Source organism: Meles meles, chromosome 10 (assembly GCF_922984935.1).
Source record: "Meles meles chromosome 10, mMelMel3.1 paternal haplotype, whole genome shotgun sequence".
Lineage (NCBI taxonomy): Eukaryota > Metazoa > Chordata > Mammalia > Carnivora > Mustelidae > Meles > Meles meles.
The window spans coordinates 43,690,254-43,708,927 of record NC_060075.1 but is presented as its reverse complement, the minus strand read 5'-3'; the positions used below and the strand labels follow the sequence as shown (position 1 = coordinate 43,708,927).

Sequence of the window (18,674 nt, the reverse complement as noted above, 5' to 3'; positions counted from 1 at the left end):
ATATTCTAAGACATAGGTAATTAAGGTAAGGAAACAATTTTGAAAATTGGGAAGCTATATGCAAGTTAGTGTAGTAGGAATGAATCCTAGCCCACAAACATAGATGTGTAAGAAAATTGCATTTCATACTTTTCCTTTATATCATTTAATTTAAAAAAATTTTTAATTATAATTTAATTTAATTTAATTTTAATTCCAGTATAGTTAACATACAGGGTTATGTCAGTTTTGGGTTATACAATGTAGTGATTTAATAATTCTAGGCTGTCCTGCTGTCTGGCCCTGAGGACAGGACCCACAACCTGACCAGTCCATGCTCCGACGAATCTGTCCAGCTCTGGCGAGCTCCAGGAAGAAAGTGGTTCACTAGCTCTGCCTGGGAAGGGCTCAATCGTGTGGAGGTTTCCCAGGCAGCTTCAGATTCGAAACTATTCTGTCTACAGAATGCTCAACACGACCCCCTGCTGACTGGAGTAGCCCCCCAAGGACGAATCCCCTCAGACCCCAGAAAGTCTGTTCCTTATTGTAGTAAAATGAATCTTTGCATGGTTTTCTAAACCACTTTTCATGAACCAGTGACTATTCAAAGGAGAATTAAATCTGAAGCCCATACAAAAGCTTATCTCTGTAACACTATATAAGCTCCTTCTTTGTCTGAATCTTCATAAATTTCTATTTCACAAGCTGAATTATTTTATATACACTGGCAGCAGCATTCAATAAAACAGTGTGAAAAATTCTACAGGTTATTCAGTACATAACTGTCCTCTTAATCCTCTTCACCTGTTTTGCCCATCCCCCCTACCTGCCTCCCCTCTGGTAACCATCAGTTCTCCATAGTTCAGAGTCTGTTTTTTTTGGTTTGTCTCCTTTTTTCTTCCTTCATTTGTTCTGCTTCTTAAATTCCACATATGAGTGAGATCATATGGTATTTGTCTTTCTCTGACTGACTTATTTCACTGAGCATGATACTCTCTAGCTCCATACATGTTGTTGCAAATGGCAAGATTTCACTCTTTCTTATGGATGAGTATTAGTCCATTATATATACTCTTTGACATCACTTCAATTCTGAATCTGAGCTCTACCCACTTCTGAAAGTGTTCAAAATTCAACTTCAGACATTATTGAACTGCCATCTCCTCTTCCTTTAACAATCAAGTCAAGTTTCTTGGGGTTTTCCATAACACCACAACATTGCTTTGTTACCACAGCGCCTACTGGTTACTATGGAGACACCATACAATACCTTCAAGCTCAGCATCTTCTCTGGCACACTTGGGTAGGGTCAGCTTCCCCGGATGGACTATGCAGCCATTCTTACAGAGAGGCTCCTGCAAGGGAGGAGCCCAGGCCTACTAGAGGGACAGGAATCTCTTTTCCTCCTCAAACTTGGGCAATCTTTCCTCTCTTTCTCTGACTTCAAACAAACAAACAAACAAACAAACAAAAACAAAAAAACCTTCAATCCCTATGGTCTACTTCTGGGACACTTATCATTGTTTCCTCAAAAGACTTTGGCTTTTACAAGTTCAGGAAAAACCATCACCTAGAGGTCTTTTTGCTCTCAGCTCTACCAAAATTCCTAACATAAGGAAACCCCAAGTATCTGGATAACTCTGTGAAAAGAAGTAGGAGGAGGAAGGTAGCGAAAGGACAACCAAAGCTATTTTAATAAATGATACTCTATGGTGGTTACTTTTGTTAATTGGAGTGGAATCTTTGGTGATCTTGTTGGCTGGTTTGCCTCTAAAGGGACTAGCTGATAAAAGAACTTGGAAAACAATGACTTGAGGATTAAATGAGATATATGTGAAAATTTCAATTCTGTCAAAGAAGATACTGTCTAAATACGAAGCACTGAATGAATGGGAAGTGCTGGCCCACTTGTTAACACAGGTACTACCCTCTCTTAATTAGGAAAGATACCCAGTAACTAGGGACCCCTTGGGAGATCAATACATACAACTGAACACACAAATGGGTAGTTATAAGCCACCTTCTTCCAAGACTGGCTGTGAAACCCTGAGGCAAATTTCCTGAGGGTCTGGTTGCCATGTTCAGCCAACTGGGGAAATGAGCATCATTTGGGCTAACTGTTAGAATCAGTCCTACTTGACCAGACAGTGGTCCGTTTGGCTGAGCACAAGTTCTATCCTCTCCCATGTTTCTGTGCCTGAAACAGCAACAATAAAGACCTCACTTAAAAACATTGGCCTTGTGAGTACAGAACAGTGACAAATTGACTGTCATTACATGATGTGTGCAATTCATCAATATGAAGGCTCCAAGGAGATACCAGACACCAGCAGAAAAGGAATCTTCCAGAAATAACACATAAGAATGAAAATTCTTGATCATCATTCCAAAATCAAAACAGGGAATCTTCAAATATTATCTAGTTTTATTCCCTGCCTCCATACAGCTTGAACCCACTACAGCCTTACCAATGTTTACCCCAAATATCCAAACAAAGGAAATCTGTTGAGGTACCAAAAAACCCTCCCTTTGCCTTCTGAGCCTTCCCTATTTATTACTACTTCAAGTGTCTGAGTGAAAGATCCCAAAACTTAATATAAGAGATAACCTCAGATGGCTAATGAGATAAAGGTCTAACAAGCTAGCTTTCGGTTTGGGAGAGTTTAGTTCTATTTTGGAAGCAGATTATTCAATTTGCAAAGAAAACAACAATGTAATACATTTATCTTGCAAAATAATTCAGTACTCTTCCTCTTCTGCCTGCTTTAAAAAAAAACAAAATAACTTCTACACCCAAAGTGGGGCTCGATCTCACAACCCTGAGATCAAGAGTTGCATGCTCTACTGACTGAGCCAGCCAGGCACCCCTCTGCCTAATTTTTAAAATAGAATATTGTATACAATAAAACTTTTAAATATAAAGCCAATAGTACATTCGTCTTGTGAACTCCAACACATTATTGAAGTAAGTTTTAAAAGAAACTGAAGCCCAAAATGGTAAAGGAAATGGTCCAAGGTCTCACAGCCAAACACGGGAAAGCCTTGATTTAAACCTAGCTGTGATTAAATGCTTTACGGGGACTGAGCATTTTAAGAATGTTTCAAAATGCTTCTTTTTTTTTTTAAGATTTTATATACTTATTTGACAGAGAGAGAGAGAGAGATCACAAGTAGGCACAGAGGCAGGCAGAAAAGGGGGGAAAGCATGATCCCTGCTGAAAAAATGCGGGACTTGATCCCAGGACTCTGAGATCATGACCTGAGCCAAAGGCAGAGGCTTAACGCACTGAGACACTCAGGCGCCCCTCAAAATGCTTCTTTTTTCCTTCTCTCTCCCCCTTTGTGCTTGGTTTTCATTCATTAGAGTTGAACGCTGACACGTACTCCTGTATATTTGCAAAAAGAATGAGTCCCTTGGCTTTCCTTATTACTCCTGCACTGGTGGCAGGGGTCCTCACAGCTGTGCCAGATGTGGGACATTAAGATCCACCAGGTCTACAATTTCAGCCTAAATTTCCCAACCTTTTTCCCTCCAATTGGCACAAGTTAGTTTTTTAAGGCTCAAAACACTTCTGCTAAACTGGTGTGTTAATCCCAACTGTGAGAATAAACAAAAACAATGTGAAATGGAATAAATGGATGAAATATGGTGTTTGGATGGGAGGAAAGAAGCAGAATCACAGCCTGCTTCTAGAAAGAGTGAGGACTCCACATATACAATCTACATCTAGGACCCTTCAACTCTGGCTGACCTCATTTTGCTCAGTCCATTAACACCCCTTCCCACAGCTGAACACTAGTCTAGTCTAGACCCAGTGGGCACCCTCACTGGAACTATCCACCACCACCCTAGGATCCCCTAACTTCCAGCTTCAGTGACCTGCTTTGCAAACCCTCAGATCTGTGTTCTTCAGTGGACATCTTTCTCCAGTGCTGGGGGGCACTCAGTAATGTGCTTTTTCTACTCAAAGTGCACATTCCTCAAGTTGAGGCACCCAATGGCTCAGCAATACTTTAAATCACCTTTCGTTGATTCCGTGGTGTAATGATCTTGTCCTGCAGCTTAGTGCAGCCACTCATATCCAAAGATAGACCTTGGACATTGTCCTTAATAACAACGGTACAGTCTCAGTTGCCATCATCCCACTTCTGACAGTCTCTACTTCCTAAATTTCCAGCCCATTTCTTCTGCTACTCCCACCTTAATCATTTCTCAACCCCTTAAAGCACTCAATCCATTAATCTGAATACATTTTCTCTGTTAACCTCCTCACATCCTTGCGTCCCTCATTATCCCACTTAGATTCCGCAGCTCATTATAATCACTCTTGCGCACAAGAGTATATTACACTCACTTGGAAAATGCCAGCCGTGGTTCGGTCTCCACCGACTCCGCACCTGCTTCAATGGGCTGAATGTGGGTGGAGAAAACATGACATCAAGATGCCTCATTCCACTTTAAATGTGTGACCACAAACCTCAGGTAGGCCCCTTGTCATGTCATGTTCCCATCCTCCCAAGGATACTGGACTATTTGCACTTCCCTTCTCAAACCTCCCCCAATTTTTTCTTTCACTTCACCCTTAGAGGATGACTTTGATTTCGTTCCATTGAGAAAATAGATTAATTTGAAAAAGGATCTCCATACTCCTGCCTCTGAAACTCTATGCTGCATCCTTGTTGAAATGGTTCAAGTCTAAGGAAATCCCCTCTTCCTGACATCATGATCTCATGATCACATGGGATTTGCTTTTGCAGTTATCCCTTCTGTTCTGCATCATCTAGCTCTACAATTTTTTGTTGAGATATAATTCACATACCATAAAACACACCTCTTAAAGTTCAATTGCTTTTAGTTTACAAAATTGAGCAAACATCACTGCTGTGTAATTCTAGAATATTTTCATCATCCCCGAAGAAACCCCTTACTTTTTACCCCACTCCTCTATCTCCCAGTCCCTAGAAACCACTAATCTACTTTCCGTCTATGGGTTTTCCTACTCGGGACACTTAATATAAATGAAATCATACAATGCATGACCTTTTGTGACTGGCTTCTTTCACTTAACATAGTGCTTTCAAGGTTCACCCATGATTGTGGTATGAATCAGTACTTCATTCCTTTTTTGGCAGGGTAATATTCCACTGCATGGATATATCACGTGTGTTTATCCATTCATCAATCGATGGACAATTTGGTTGTTTCCACTTATAGGTACTATAAATAAAGCTACTGTGAATGTTTAGATATGTTTTGAGGCAGATATATGTTTTCAGTTATTTTGGGTGTATACCCAGGAGTGGAAATACTGGCCCTATTGGAGCTCTATAACTTTTAGGAACTGCCAAAATGTTTTCCAATGCAGCTGCACAATTTTATACTCTCATCAGCAATGTGTGAGAGTTCCATTTTCTTCACATTCTTACCAATACCTACTGCCCATCTTTTTGATTATAACCACTCTAGTGGGTGTGAAGTGACATCTTATTGTGACTTTGATTTGAATTTTTCTAATGACTAATGATGTGGAGCACATTAGGAAACAATGCCCTCTTTCTGCTTCCCTTCTCTCTGCTTGCTTCACTGGATGCTGTAACAGTCTGTCCTGAGCTAATCTGCTGCCTGGAATATTTCTTATCTCCTCCCCGCCTATCCAGCTCCAGCCCAAGGTCTCTGTCCTGGTTGCCATTTCTTTCCATCATGCCATCTCTTTAAGGAATGCAGGGAAATGTTAGGTCGCATTCCAGGTAACATATTTGCATTTCCCCAGAATCCTTAAATGACGTACTATTTTACCCTAAAGTGATGGGGACATATAATGATGCTGCAGCCGATTGCTACGGGAGTTGCTTGGGGACCCACGATGCTTTCCTCAATCTGAGATTTGAAAGCCTAGTCAATTTCATCTCAGGAAGTCACTTAAATATGTAAGCCATTTTCACGTTCATTTAAAGGAGATATATTAGGTAATCATTAGTTGCAATCAAAGCATTCTCTAGCTGTTTTGTTGTTTTTAACTAAATATGAAGATAAGTTCTAAAAGTTGTTTAAGCCTGTCAAAGAAAAACATGATAAACTAGACTGAAAGGGGCTCTCTTGCACATATTAATGTCCAAAATCTTCTGTTTCCCTGCTACTAAGTACAAGTTGCATTTCAAACAGCCTTGGGTTACAAGGACGGTGACTGATGATTTATAAAGGAAGGTAATTAACTTCCTACGTTCCCTAAACCCTTGCTTCGTGAGATCCTCTCTGATGTTCTCATAATGAAGACAGTAACCTCTGATTAGCATTGTTAGGAAATTGCCCACTTCTCTTCTATTTTCAGACTCCTCTCAGACTGGGGGTGTGGATCCAGCAGGCTATGGAAATTTGGGAGCCCATCTGAAAAGGAAGTGTGGCATGTCAAACATTGTTTTGCTATTAACCAGCGGTGCTGTTGGGGGCAAGCCACTTAAACTCGGTATGCCCCAGGCTTCCTTATTTGTAAAATGAGAGGGAATACAAGATGGCTTGCAAGTTTCCTTCCATACCTTACGTTCAATGATCCAAGCTTTCTGATCCAAAATCTGATCCAAAATATGAAATGTTGTAGGATGCTCCATGGTTCATGAGGGTCTAAATAACATTTAAAAGAAAAATCAAAAGCAAATAAACTTTCCAACCTGGACAACTTCTTTTTATGACTTACTGGGACATTAAAACTGATTTTCCTAATGCAATGGCATAATGAACAAGCTCCATGTGTGGACTGGAATTAAAACACAATCTAATTTTTATCCCCTATCAGACTTTTAAATGTTATTGCCTGGTGGTAATCTTTTGCCCGTAGCAATCTTTTTCCTGCAGACTCCTGACTTTCCCTTCATTTTACAAAATAATGCAACATTTGCTTTAAGTGACAAACACTCTCAATTCAGAATATATGAGGTTCAGCAACTTTTAATCACCAAAATGCCTTGGTACAAGACTTCCTTCCCTTTGCTAACCTGGACCTGCTTCTCAGAACAGGGAACGTGGCACTGGCCACTTCCCTACCACTTGTATTACTCTAAGCAAGGTCCTGGTGGGGAAAGCCTAGGAGTGTGTGTGTGAGGTGGTGGGAGGCCAGGGGAGGGACAGAGGGAAGGGACAGAAGGACAGAGAGAATCTTAAACAGGCTCCATGTCCAGAGCAAAGCCTGACCAGGGGCTTGATCTCAGGGCCCTGGGATCATGACCTGAGCCTAAATCAAGAGTTAAATGTTTAACCAACTGTGCCACCCAGGCGCCCCAAGAAAGACGGCAATTCCCTCTAGGCTGGGGAAATTTTAGGGGCCAGGCCCCACATTTGGTGAAAGCTGTTTTCTGTTTCTCCTATAAAGCACTTTGGAGGAGGTTTTTATCTTGATGAAGTTCCCCAAAATTCATTTCCGCTTTTGTGTCCTTTGCCTTTGGAGACATGTCTTGAAAGAAGTGCCAAACTGTGGAAAGAACCAAGATGCCCTTCAATGGATGAATGGATAAGGAAGATGTAGTCCATATATACAATGGAGTATTATGCCTCCATCAGAAAGGATGAATACCCAACTTTTGTATCAACAGGGATGGGACTGGAGGAGATTATGCTGAATGAAATAAGTCAAGCAGAGAAAGTCAACTATCATATGGTTTCACTTACTTGTGGAGCATAAGGAATAGCATGAAGGACATTAGGAGAAGGAATGGAAAAGTGAATTGGGGGAAATCGGAGGGGGAGATGAACCATGAGAGACTGTGGACTCTGAGAAACAAACTGAGGGTTTTAGAGGGGAGGGGGGTGGGGGGATGAGTGAGCCTGGTGGTGGGTGTTATGGAGGGCACTTATTGCATGGAGCACTGGGTGTGGTACATAAACAATGAATCTTGGAACGCTGAAAAAATAAAATACTTTGGAGGACCCTTCGGAGGTTTCCTGTTGGGAACCCTTTCTCTTGCAGTTTCCTTGACTCAGGCAGAAATGAACGTAATCTGAGCTGTTCAGTGAGACTCCTCTGTCAGACCTCAGTCGCTGGAGTTAGGCTCCTCACTCCCACAGCCCCTACAGCTCTCTCTGTTGTGTCCTTACCCCTCAGCTGGTCCTGTGGGACAGGACCCTCAACAATCCCATTCCAGCTTAAAGTCCACACCTTCTGTCTCTCACTGTGGGGAGACTCATATATTCCGCACCCCTCAAAACCCTGGAAGACCTGCCTTATCTCAACAAAGCAACTATTGGGGGCAAGATTTCTGGGGCAGGCTCAGATTCTATCCCACTCTTGGCTTCACTTTCTCAGCTGTAAAGAAGGCACAGTTCTCTGTGTCTCCTAGTGTCAGGGGACAGATTCTCAGCACTTTCTGAGTGGACACCTTAGAGGCAACCTACCCCAAGGTGACCGCCCTGCAGGCCTCTGATGGCCCAACGCTGCCCTCTGACAGCCCTACATGCTCCCTGAAGAGGATTATGAAGAAGCAGAGCAAGACCACATGTCTCTCCGCAGGGGGTGGGGGGGGGTTGGGGGGCAAAAACAAACAAACAAAAAACCCATTTCATCAAAGTCTTCCTCAGAGCTTTTTTTCTAATGCTTTATATACCTCTGATCTCATTGAACTATTCAAAATTTGAGAGTTTTTTAAATTAACTTTATAAATTCTGTGTTTGAGAGTGATGGGCAGGTTTGTACCTCTGTTGTGATAATGTGATATTTATCTGATTGAGGCTTCTGTAATTGAAACCAATTCCAGGAAGAGCCTCATTCTAACATCCTGTGATAGTCCCGTTAACCCCAGGGGTGACATGTTATTACAAAACAAATTTGGACAGATAATGAAATGAGGGAAAATATTTTAATTGCTCTGACATAAACATATATTTTTATGGTTTTATTTATGAGTCTAGAAAGCCATCCTTCTTCTTTTATAGCTGTGATCTCATTGTACATACACTTCTGTAATCTATTTTCTTTTTTCAAAACGTATTCCTCACAAAGGTTTTGTTAAGTCATGTTTGGGATCTCAGCGTGTTCAATATTACTCCGTATGTTGACATGCCATTCATTCATCAGACTCCCTGAATGATGCTGGTGAAGGTGCCCGGGCTTGCTGATGTTAGGAGAACCAGTCAACACTCTGCTTAGGGGAGTGCAAATTATCACAAGGCGGCACTGTATTTGTGATGAGACAGTAACCCACATGAAGTGGGAGTAGAGAATGAAATATGTCTATGTGTTTTTTAAAGGAAATTAGGAAGAAACCACAAAGGAAGTGTTAATGTGAGATGCTTGCAGAGGGTGTGTGGGAGTCCGCTAGGCAGACAAGCAGGGGGAGGGCATCCCGGTGGGTGGAACAGCCCAGCAAAGGCCTGGGGTTTATTTTGGTCTTGTGAAAGGTGTGACTGCTTGCTTGCTTTCTTTTCTTTTATTTCTTTCTTCTTTCTTTTCCTCCCGATAACTGCTATTGAATTGTAAAATTACTCAGTGCATAATCCATTCTCCTCAGGTGTACTGAAAAGCAAGCTTTATCATTAAGTTTACTGTGTTGCTTTTTCTCTCTATAGTGTCTACAGGCAATTCTGAGGGTGGGACATCTTTTGGGAGGGTCAGTCCCACACTCCTGAAAGCAGTGGTTCTTTTCAATGGTTTCCAATACCTAATAAGCTAGTCTCCTCTCAAAGCTCCCTGGTCAAGCAATTCTTCCCTACATTGTTATAATTCTAATATTTCCTTAAAGAACCTAGCTCTCTTTCAATATTTTAAGATGTCAAAACTATTTTTGATATTTAAAACACTCCAAGGCAAAATCACTTCAGATCTTAAGCTGAATTAATCACCAGTTTCATTACATTCTGTCTGTCTTTGCTTTAGATAAAAGTCTTACACAAAAGGCATGAAGCTTACTTGTATACATTGTTCGAAACTGTTTTGTTGCCTTCGCTGCTTGGGTTCTGTTTAGACTCCTCACTCGAGTCTCCCTATGTGTACCTTCACAACCCCCTGGATGCTTTCAAGATAGCTCCTTTTTCCTTAAAAGCACGGGGTTTAGTCTGAATCTGCGTAATTTAATGTGTGGAGCGAAATCACCAGATAATTGCCTACTTCTCTGCTTTACATACAGAGGCGCTCTGCAGGGGCATTTGAAGACCGTTAGACCTCTTACTTTAGGCACCGTATTAGGTTTGCACAAATTCATTTCCACAGACTTCCTTCTCTCCTTGCTCCTAAAGCTTAGGGAAAAAAATACATGCAAAAATAACACGTTCATAGTAGAGGACCCATTCTGGGCCAAAGGTTAGTTTCAGATGTGTCCCCAAAGTCCCTGGTCAACAAGTGGGGTGGGTGTCTCATTACCGAGTTGCATGGGGACCGCAGGCTTTAGCAGAGTGAGGATGGGGATGGGGAGCGTTCCCTGAGGGGATGACACAGACAGCCTGGTGTCTTTCCCTGATTTTGGAGTGTAGACAGTATACATTTTCCAAAGGTATATGCGGTGCGATTTGTGGGCCCAAGCAACATTACCAAAATGACAAAGACTTTGGGACTTCAATATTGCTGCTCTGGAGTAATTCTAGAAATAGTAGCCTTCGCAGAGGCATAGCATTCCTGAGAGACTCACGTGGGGTGCCATCCTTCAGCAGCCTTTGATGCAATCATGAATATGACAAGATGGAGGAAAGAATAGGAACAGAGGTCACCTGGTAGCAGAGAGTACCCCCAAAACACTTAGGTGAGACCAATCTAGGAACTCTGTAGTTTAATTGGATGGGACCTAGAGAGGGCTCATGACCTGGGAATCCTTGTGGGTTAATAATCAGGACAAAAGGAGCTATTTAAGCTCCTATTAAAGCTATTATTAAGGGAGTTAATTATATCCATTTATACGCAGAAGTTAATGGGTTCTAGCAGAAGATGAGTTACATGTAAACACTATTTGAATAGCTTACAGTTAATAAATGTTAACTGGATGATGCTGGACACTTTCATCAAGTTCTATAATTCTAAAGACTTTTGAATTGTCCTAATACCAAAAACAAACAAACAGATAACCCTTGAATATTTTGAGACAGTCACCATCACATAGGAGGAAACTCATTGACTTGGAGACTGAGGGCATTATTTCTAATATAAGTTCTCTCACTAATTTGAGGCACTCATTCCACCTTTCCAGCCTCATATCCTTACTCATAAAATGAAGGAGTTAGGAGCATGTACAAAATTAAAGAAACTCGATGTCAGTCTCTTGCATGACCATAAAGGGAAAATTCTTTAACAAAAGGCTAACAAATGGAATCTGTCAATATATTGAAGAATAATGCACTTTGATGATGGAGGGTGCTAAGGTCTGAATGTTTGTGTCTCCCTAAAATTTATATTTTGAAATATTAACCCCCAAAGATGATAATGTTAGAAGGTGGGACTTCAGGAGCTGCCTTGGTCTTGAGGGTGGAACCTCCATGAATGGGATTAATGCCCTTACAAGAGAGACCCCACAAATCTCCCACTCCTTCCACCATGCAAGGCTACAGTGAGAAGACACCATCTATGAACTAGAAAGCAGGTCCTGATTAGATGCTGAGTTTGCCACTGCCTTGACCTTGAACTTTCCAGCCTCTAGAACTGTGAGAAATAGATTTCTATATTGTATGAGGTACCCAGTCCCCAGTATTTTGTTACAGAAGCCTGAACAGATGATGACAGAAGGTTTCCTTCAGTTATGGAAGAGGGTCCAAGCTTGGGAATTCTGGGAATTAATGGAATTTATTATATAAATATTTAAAAGGGAAAAACCATAGGATCATTTTTAGAAATTACCAATTATATTTGACACTATTTAGCATCCATTCTGATAAACGAAACAGAACAAACCCCTGTGTATTGTAGATCCCTCCTTATCTTAATAAAGGGTAGAAACCAACAACAAATATCAGTGAAAAGCTCAAGACATTCTTATTGTAGACAGGACCAAGAGCAAGACCAAGATGTCCACTGACGTAGCTAGTCTGCAAAGATACCACCCAATGAACACATCTCCTGGTATTCAGGCCCTTGAGAAGTCACTCCCTCACTGACTCTGACCAGTTGGTGATTTGCTTGGTAAATAGAACACAGCAGAAGCAATGTGGTGCCACTTATAGGGTTATGCCTTAAAAAGACCTAGAGTGCACACTTCTGTGTGCTTGGAAGCCATCCGCCATGTAAGACGTCTGACTACCCTTCTGGAAAGAGAGGCCCCATGGAGAGGCCGTGAAGAATGAGATGCCACCTGGGGAGAGGCCCATGGAAGGGCACCAGGCCTGGGAGTGATGAAGGCCATACCTGCCATTGTGAACTTTCCATTTTAGTGATTGAAGAACGCTAATCAGCTTCTGTAATTAAATCATCATGACACAGGTGCAAGACTGGATAATATAAGTGGAACTTGATAAAGAACCTAGACACAAACCCAGGTATCTAAGGGAATCTGAGGCATATATACACACACATGCATGAAATGTGTGCATATATGTAAATAGAAATCAAGCTGGTGCAGAAAAGTTGAATCATGTATGTAACACATGTGGTTGGTTGAACCACTGGCATTCAGAAGGACGAAGGAAAAAAAAACAGACTTAGATTGTGCCCATTGTAAATAAAATAAATCCCAGATAGATTAAATATTTAAATGTTTTAAAATGGAACTCTGAACGTGCTACAGGAAAACATAGGAAGAAATTTTTTTACAGTCTTGACCAGGGATAGCTATTATAAGCAAATAAAAAGCTCAGAAACCATAAATGATATGATGAAATTAACTGAATAGAGATAAAAATGAAAACTTTGGCATGGAAAAATTATACTCTAAACTAAATTAAATGAAAAACCAAGGAGAATGTTTGCAACCTGATTGACAGATAGATGGATAATATCCTTATAGTATAATGTTCTCATAAGTCATTACGAAAATGAAGAGTACCCCATAAAAAGTGAGAAAAGGCTATGGATAAGCATTTCACAGAGGATGAATAAAAATACCCAGTAAATCATTACCAACTAAAAACAAATAAAAAATTATATTTTATTTATGTATATATTTACTTACGCATGCATGCATGCTAATGTTAGCAAACAACTTAAAGAATGAGAACATTTAAATAAGAAATGGTCACTCTCAGGCGCCTGGGTGGCTCAGTGGGTTAAGCTGCTGCCTTCAGCTCAGATGATGATCTCAGCGTCCTGGGATCGAGTCCCACATCGGGCTCTCTGCTCAGCGGAGAGCCTGCTTCCCTTCCTCTCTGCCTGCCTCTCTTGTGATTTCTCTCTGTCAAATAAATAAATAAAATCTTTAAAAAAAAAAAAAGAAATGGTCACTCTCTAGGGTGCCTGGGTGGCTCAGTCTGTTAAGCCTCTGACTCTTAATTTCAGCTCAGGTCATGATCTCAGGGTCATAGGAACCAGTGCTGCATCGGGCTCTGTGGTCCCCGAGTCTGCTTGAGGTTCTCACTCTCCCTCTCCCTCTCTGTTCCTCCCCACCCACACACAAAAACTCTCAAAATAAATAAATTAAAAAAAAATACTGGTCAGTCTCCAATTGTTCTCTGGGGTTCAAGATCTCTTTCTTAAAAATACATTTTGTTGGGGTGCCTGGGTGGCTCAGTGGGTTAAAGCATCTGCCTTTAGCTCGGGTTATGATCCCAGGGTCCTGGGATAGAGCCCTGCGTTGGACTCTCTGCTCAGTGGGGATCCTGCTTCCTCCTCTCTCTCTGCCTGCCTCTCTGCCTACTTGTGATCTCTGTCTGTCCAAGAAATAAATAATATCTTAAAAAAATTTTTTTGAAGAATAATAGATGTGAAAAGTATTCAAAACCTAATGTAACCCAAGAGTAATCTAAAAACCTAAATGTAAGCCTTCATAAATTATCATGAAGTAAACACCTGTGTAATCAGCATCAGGTCAAGAAATAAAACCTTGCCGACATCTCAAAAAACCATTTAACGGCCGCCCCAATTACTACCCCGCCTTCCTTTTCAAAGGTAACTAGGATTCTGATTTCTTTTTTCTTCTCTTTTTTCTCTTTCTTTCTTTAGAGAGAAGAAGCGTGTGAGAGTGGGTGTGAGGGGCAGAGGGAGAGGGAGAGAACCTTAAGCTGACTCTGTGCTGGGTGTGAATCCTGATGTGGCATAATCCTATGACCCTAAGACCATGACACCGGCCAAAATAAACAGTTGGTTGCTGAATGAACTGAGTCACCCAGGTTCCCCTGGTATTTGGATTTCTAATATTCAAGTTAGTTTCACTCATCTTTGGAATCCTTCTCTTATGTCTACCTTGCTTTGCTCAACACTGTATTTGTGAGATTTTGTTATTACATGTAAATAATTCTATTTATGAAATGTTTAACAAAATTTCACTGTATGTTATACACAATTTATCACTCTACCCTTGACATTCAAGGTGTTTCTAGTTTTGGGCCACTATGTATACAAATTACCAACATTTTCTTTTATACTTCATGCATTTTGTGTCCTATTTAAGAAAGCTTTTCATGCCACAGTCTAGGAAATAGTCTTGCATATGATCTTTCAGAATTGAGGCTTCCATGACAATCATAACTAACAGCATGTGACCAATGAAGTTTAACTAATTGAAATTTTTTATTTATTTTTTTAAAGATTTTATTTATTTATTTGACAGAGAGATGACAAGTAGGCAGGGAGGCAGGCAGAGTGAGAGGGGTGAAGCAGCCTCGCTGCCGAGCAGAGAGCCCGATGTGGGACTTGATCCCGGAACCCCAGGATCATGACCTGAGCCGAAGGCAGAGGTTTTAACCCACTGAGCCACCCAGGCGCCCCGTAACTAATTGAAATTTTTTAAAAAATGAAAAGTTGAATTCTTTGTTCATCCTAGCTACATTTTTAAGGGCTCAACTGACACATATATAGAAATTTTCAATCATTGTAGAGAGTTCTGTTGGTCAATTATGTTCTAAAAGTCCATTTTGTTTTGCTTTTTTGTGGCTCTAGAATATTATGCCACATAAAACGATGATTAACTATGACATTTTAGACAAAAGCAAGAAACAAAACAAAAATAAATGAATCTTTATTAAAAAATTATCAAATTTTATTTTGTTACTGGATTATAAAAATAAAACCTCAAAAATGGAGAACTTGTGGTAAAGGCCCTGAGGGTGAGAATTAAAATACATTTGATTGTAGAACTAGGCAAAGTTATTGTGAGAATTAGTGATGTAACAGCAATAAGAATGTGGGTGGGAAGGTGGTGGGAGGAAATGTGAGAATGTTAATTTTTTCATCTTTTGCAGGAATGCAATCAATGTTCTCTAAAATGAACACAAGTAGAAAAATGTGTTTTTTTGAGATTTTACCATTTTTTAAATTGTGGATTCCCTTAGCTTTAGCAAGAATATTTTAGGAAATAAATATTTCTGTTGTGAAGAAATACTCATATACAGTTTACTAGTTGTTTTAGTGTTGCATCCCTTTGTCTTCTATTAAATTCAGGTAAAATTAAATTTAATAATTGAGTAAGTGAGGATGAGCTCTGTAAATGAATTATGACAGACCCCTGTTTTCCTTGCCTTGTCCCTTGCTTCCTTTCCTTCTTTTTCCCTTCTGCTATTTTTCTGTTTTCCTTTCCCTCCCTCAAAACTTGACAAACCACAAAATTTACAAAAATAGCTCTTGGAAGAATTGTTATGACAGTTGTTCGAACGGGATTGTATCAGTGATCCTGAGCAAGCACGAGAAACTAGAACATTCTTTACCTCTTTTTTTTTTTTTTTAAAGATTTTTATTTATTTATTTGACAGAGAGAGATCACAGGTAGATAGAGAGGCAGGCAGAGAGAGAGAGGGAAGCAGGCTCCCCGCCGAGCAGAGAGCCAGATGCGGGGCTCGATCCCAGGACCCCGGGATCATGACCTGAGCCGAAGGCAGCAGCTTAACCCACTGAGCCACCCAGGCGCCCCCATTCTTTACCTCTTGCAAGCACAATTTTTGCAGCAGTTAGTGATTAAAAAAAAGAAAGAAGGAAAGAAAAAAAAAAAAGAAGCAATCCAGGCTAGGCCATGGAGACACATATCCTTCCCTTTTCCTTCTCCTGTAAAACTCCAGTCATCATTTGACCTGGGGAGTAACCTGATTTTCAGGTTCTCCCTGGTGTGCATCAACTAATAAAGACTCTGGTTTTTATTTGAATCACTTAAATTATTTTTTCCTTGACATTCTATTTTTTTCAAAAAAAATTAATGTATGCCTCCATTTGCATATATATGCAGAGAGAGAGCAAAAGATGGTTACTGACAGTTTTTTTTTAAGCAGTTAAATTTTGGGTTTAATTGGTATTTTTCTACATCTTAGAATTCATTATAATGATCATAAATTATTGAAAGAAAGCATATTTAAAAGTAAGAGGATTTAAATCTTTATGTTCTGATGTTGTACAAAACCCATAGTACATTGTTAGTAAAAAGCAGTATTATTATATATGTATATTATATGTATATATATGTATTATATTATATATAATATATATTATATTATATGTGTGTATATGTATATATACATATATATTATATGTATATATACATATATATTATATGTATATATGATTTATATAGGATTCTATTTTAAGGAAACAAAGCTCAAATGCCAAACTACACTATTAGAAAGTATCTGAATTGCATACGCACACAGAAAGTCTAGAAAGAGTATATCAAATACTAAGAGTAAATTAGAAGGTCTAAGTGATCATCAAAAGCAAATAATAAGAGAAAGTGGTACAATATTCTGTGTTTTTGAAGGAAAAGGAAACAAAATGTAGTCATTTTATATTTGAATTAGAAATATCAGTTTGTAGGGCTGTTGCAGTTACCCTGCCAAAAGGGCCGTTCATACAGACTACATGTAGCAAAAAGCACTGTCCGCGAAAACTAGAAAGAAATGCCCTCTTCAGTTCTGACTGCTAAAGTAGCCAAGAAGCAGGTGCCATCTTTTCCCCATTATCCATATGTAACAGTCTGGGCCCAGCTCTGGTGTTTAATATTATCTGTCATGAAAAAGAAATAAAAACCCTTGGAGAGTGGCCAACGCCATGTCTTGGAGCTTGAGAAAAAGTTGGGAGTAGAACATCTTGTTTGGGCCAGAACATAAATAAGCTCTCAGAAAATCCCCAAGTGTTGCTTAGAGGGCACACAGTTGTCAATGTGTGGCAACTTCATCACCAAAAGTCTGAAAGCAGGTTCCATTTAGTAAAATATATTAAAAGATAGCTGTAAAAGAAAAGTGATGACTAGAACAGCAGATGCTTATTTTTGTTCACTGTAATGGATATGGGGTAGTTGATATAGGTGGGCAAGTGTGGCTTCTATTTAATATATATTAAATTTTTATCTATGTAGTCAGGAACAGGTACATTTTGGGAATTGTGAGCAAATAAGATATTTCTGGGAGAAAAAGGATTTTATTAAGGATAGGAAGGACCAAGGGAACTTGGAGCTCAGGTTGAAAGAGACTTCCAGAGAATGCATCAAGGTGGTGAACCCAAGGGGAGAGAAGTCTGCACACAGGTTCTCATCTCTTGGATCACAAAATCATGGATAAGGCTTTTAATCATAATAAGATTTGAATAAAATATACTCAAAGTTCCAAAAATGCTAACAGAAGAGAACGTGTAAAAGCTGGTGAAATCCAAGTAAGGCTTGTACCTAATGGTATCCTATCAATGCCAATGTCTTGGGTTTGACATGTATTTCTTATGACCTGTATTTGACACGGATGTGGTTATGTAAGATATTATCACTGGAAGAAGCTGAGTGAAGTGTACATGGAAATTCTTCGTACTCTTTTTGATATTTTGTATGAACCTTGAACTAATTAAAAATAAAATTGTTCTAAAGAAAATATACAGCCATCAATTATCAAAAAGGCATAAGTTGTCTTAGTGGTGCAGACAGGTGAGTCTGCCGAGCCTGTGTCAGCCTGTCATTGTCCCTTTGCCTCAACTGGCTACTCTGCCTGTGAACTCAGGTATCAGCATGACCTATGAAGTAGATCTTGTGGAGTCTGCTAGGCCTGGCTTATTATTGTTATTGCTATTAATGCTCTTGTAGGATTTAATGTAATAGGAAACAGACACTAGCATAAATACTACAGAAACAATCATATAGAGTAAACCTTCCCTCTGGATCATGCCTCCTTGGAAACTAATCTTCAGACAACCCCTAGATCATTCCTCCCCACTAAAAAGCTTTTGGACTATTAAAGTTGCATTCTCCCATTTAAAACCACCCAACTGCTTTCTCCTGGCACTGGGAAAAGACAGTGTCTGTGGGACTTATAAAATCTGCCTATGGCCGACATTTCTGTATCATCTCGTACACCCTTCTTCAGAGCTCCTGAGCTACACCAGTCCCCTGGCTGTTCTAGAACTTACCTAGCACATACCAAGCACACTGCTGCTTGTAGGCCTTGTGTTTGCTGTTTCCTTTGCCATGTAGTCACACTCGGTCTGAAAAGACCTCACTTGTCACTCTGCTTGAAGTGTACTCTAACTCACTGTTATTGTATCTCTTTGTAGAACTTGCAACTAACTGAAATTATTTTCTATATCTATTTATTTATTTTTTCCTGCCTGTTTTGATCTACAGCGCCTAGTACATAATCGGTGCTCAATAAATATTTTTGGAATGAATGAACGAACAAA

The 18,674-nt window shown here is 39.9% G+C and overlaps 1 long non-coding RNA gene across 4 annotated transcripts in view; it reads right to left on the bottom strand.

Moving 5' to 3' along the window:
- LOC123951980 overlaps positions 1-18,674 on the bottom strand; it is a 204,483-nt gene that overhangs the window by 6,090 nt on the left and 179,719 nt on the right. For all 4 annotated transcript variants that reach the window (XR_006820545.1, XR_006820543.1, XR_006820546.1 and 1 more), the window contains 2 exons: positions 6,514-6,598; positions 4,335-4,390 (listed from right to left, as the gene is read on the bottom strand). This is a non-coding gene — a long non-coding RNA (uncharacterized LOC123951980). The remainder of the gene's footprint in view (positions 1-4,334; positions 4,391-6,513; positions 6,599-18,674) is intronic.